The 3,473-nt window shown below is 43.8% G+C and overlaps 1 pseudogene; it reads left to right on the top strand.

Moving 5' to 3' along the window:
* Nucleotides 1-1,886: 1,886 nt before the first annotated feature.
* On the top strand, nucleotides 1,887-2,825 carry LOC133749351 (glyceraldehyde-3-phosphate dehydrogenase-like; annotated as a pseudogene).
* Nucleotides 2,826-3,473: the final 648 nt, after the last annotated feature.

Below are 3,473 nucleotides of genomic sequence, written 5' to 3'. Positions count from 1 at the left end.
TAGTCTGGCTAATGAAAGGTGGATGCTGAAGGCCAATGACCAAAGTAAAAATCATGCTCCCCTCCCATCCCACTGCACCTACAACCCAGGAGCACTCAAGGCAGCATCAGTCAGTTTCTAAACACTTGCAAGAGCATCTGGCCTGGCTGCTAAGACTCCATCTGGCCCCATCTACATTATTGCAATATTGGTCACTTGGCCTCAGATCGTCAAATGACATGCAGAACATGAATATACAATAAAGAAAGAAAGGACCTCCCAAATTTTTACTGGGGGAAAAACAACTTTTACTGAAGCTAATTCAATGCAGCAGCTGGTCTAGTTCAGCGAGAAATACGTATTCTGAACATGTGGACTCCGTATTTTGAAAATTCAGATCACCCTGGAGAAAGTTGCAGTCTACCAAGGGGAAAAATAATGACTCTAAGTACATTTTTTAAATGCCAGTGCTTGAGAAATGTATGTTCATGGCATGTCCACACACATTGTCCATGAAAGACATATATAAACTTGTACATTTTAAGAATATGAGTGCATGGGACACAGAATTTAAAATATGGGCCTATCTTGGGAAAAAAAGAATTTTGGTACAAAAATCTTTTTCCATTGTCCATGGAAAATATGTATGATGAAAAAGCTATGCAAAAAAATGTTGCACCATAACAAACTCATACTTTTGATTTTATTTTTCTATAAACTGTACTTACTCGAAAATGATACTTTAATTATAGGTAGTATCCTCAGAGAGAGTTTTAAAACTAAGGCCATAATTCAAGAACTAAATGCTATTTTTTTAAAGATTTTATTTATTTATTTGAGAGGTAGAGTTACAGACAGTGAGAAGGAGAGATGGAGGGAAGCATCTTCCATCCACTGGTCCACCCCCTAAATGGCCGCAACGGCCGGAGCTGTGCTGATCCGAAGCCAGGAGCCAGGTGCCTCTTCCTGGTCTCCCACGTGGGTGCAGGAGCCCAAGGACTTGGGCCATCTTCTACTGCTTTCCCAGGCCACAGCACAGAGCTGAATTGGAAGACTGGCGCCCACATGGGATGCAGGTGCCACAGGCAGAGGATTAACCTACTGTGCCATGGCGCCAATCCCAAAATAAACACTATTTTTAAAAGACCCAAAAATTCCAAAAGAGTTCTTAGAAAAATAAAGATATGGTAAAGCAAAATGTCAATAGATTGTAAGATAAAATCAAGGAAATTTTCAAGAAGGTAGAAAATGCAGGTAGATTCTTAAAATGTGAGGAAAAAGGCTAAATCGAAAAATGGCTTAGATTAAGCCTCTGCATCCTATATGCACAATAATTCTAGTCCCAGTTACTTCACTTCTAATCCAACTCACTGCTGTGGCCTGGGAAAGCAGGAGAAGATGGCCCAAGTCCTTGGGCCCCTGCACCCACATAGGAGACCTGGAGGAAGCTCCTGGCTCCTGGCTTCAGATCAGCCCAGCTAAAGCCATTGCAGCCATTTGGGGAGTGAACCAGCAGATGGAGGACCTCTCCCTCTCTCTTTCTCTCTCTCTCCCCCTCTCTCTGTCTGAAACTCTGCCTCTCAAATAAAAAAATAAATCTTTTTTTTAAAGTATAAATCCAATGTCCACTGAATAGAAGCTCCAGAGATCACAGAGAAAATGAAAGAATATAAACAAAGAAACAATAAAAAGAGAATTTCTTGGAGCTGAAAAACATGAGTGTCTAAGTTGAAGAAAAGAAGAAAAAAATACCATAATGCCAAATATAACAAATGAAAAAGGGACCATACCCAGTCACGAATGATGAAATTTCAGAATACAAATAATAATAATAACAATAATAATAATCATTTTTGGCTCTCTGCTCCTCTCCATGCAGCACTAACATGTCCCCAAGGCATGATGGTGAAGGGGGAGTAAATGGATTTGGCCATGTTGGGCGCCAGGACCCAGGGCTGCTTTAAACTCAGGCAAACTGAATGTTGTCATCATCAATGACCCTTTCATTGACCTCAACTACATGGTGTACATGTTCCACTGTGAATCCACCCAAGGCAATTCCGTGGCACAGTCAAGGCTGAGCACAGGAATTTTGTTATCAATGGAAAAGCCATCACCATCAACCAGGAGTGAGAACCTGCCAGCACCAAATGAAGTGATGCTGGTGCTGAATATGTTCTGGGGTCCACTGTTATCTTCACCACCATGGAGAAGGCTGGGGCTCATTTGGGGGGTGGAGCCAAAAGGGTCATCATCTCTGCCCCTCTGTTGATGCCCCCATGTTTGTGATGGGCATGAACCATGAGAAGTATGCCAACTCCATCAAGATCATGAGCAATGCCTCCTGCCCCCCTGACCTGCTTAGATCCCTGGCCAAGGTCATCCATGACAACTTTGGCATCATGGAGGGACTCATGACCACCTTACCACTGCCACCCAGACCAGAAAGCTTTGGCATGATGGCCAAAAGGCTACCTAGAACATCATCCCCACATCTACTGGCTCTGCCAAGGCCGTGAGCAAGGTCATCTGGGACCAAATGGGAAACTCAGAGCATGGCCTTCCATGTGCCCATGCCAGTGTGTCAGTGGTGGACCTGATCTGCCGGGCAGAGAAAGCTGCCAAATACGATAACATCAAGAAGGTAGCAAAGCAGGCAGTGGAAGACCTCCTGGGCTGCACTGAAAACCAGGTTGCTTCTGTGACTTTAACCATGATACCCACTCCTCCATCTTTGATGCTGCCCTCAATGACCCTTTTGCTAGGTTCGTTATTTGGTATGTTGATGAATTTGGCTACAGCAACAGGTGGTGGACCTCACGGTTCACATGGCCTCCAAGGAGTAAGAGCCCCTGAACTCTTGGCCCCAGTGAGAGCACCAGAGGAAGAGAGAGATTGTCAGCCACTGGGGAGTCCCAGCCCCTACTCAGCCCCCAACACACTGAGAATCTCCCTGCTTCACAGTGTCCATCTCAGATACTCCAGCAAGGGAAGGGACTTAGGGAGCCCTACCTTAATATGTTACCATCAATTAAGTCTGCTGCAGCTAACCAAAAAAAAAAAAAATCGTTTTTTAATCATATTGGCATCAAAACTTCTCTTTAGGAATACTGTATGTTAGAAGACAATGGAACAGAGACTTCAAAATTCTGAGAGAAAATTATTTTATTAGAAAAATTCAATATTTAATCAAATTATCCATGAAACTTAAGAGTGAAGATATTCTAAATCATGGAAGGACTCAATAAGTTTACTTCTCATGGTAGTTATTTAAGGATGTGCTCCAGAGAAAGAAGAGAGTAAACCAATGTAGAAAAATGTGGAGTTTAGGGGCCAGTGCTGTGGCTCACTTGGTTAATCCTCCGCCTGCGATGCTGGCATCCCATATGGGTGCCGGTTCTAGTCCCAGTTGCTCCTCTTCCAGTCCTGCTCTCTGCTGTGGACCGAGAAGGCAGTGGAGGATGGCCCAAGTGCTCAGGCACCTGCACTCACAT

This window comes from Lepus europaeus, chromosome 2 (genome assembly GCF_033115175.1).
Source record: "Lepus europaeus isolate LE1 chromosome 2, mLepTim1.pri, whole genome shotgun sequence".
Taxonomy (NCBI): domain Eukaryota; kingdom Metazoa; phylum Chordata; class Mammalia; order Lagomorpha; family Leporidae; genus Lepus; species Lepus europaeus.
The sequence above is the reverse complement of the archived record's forward strand: the minus strand, read 5'-3'. Positions and strand labels throughout refer to the sequence as shown.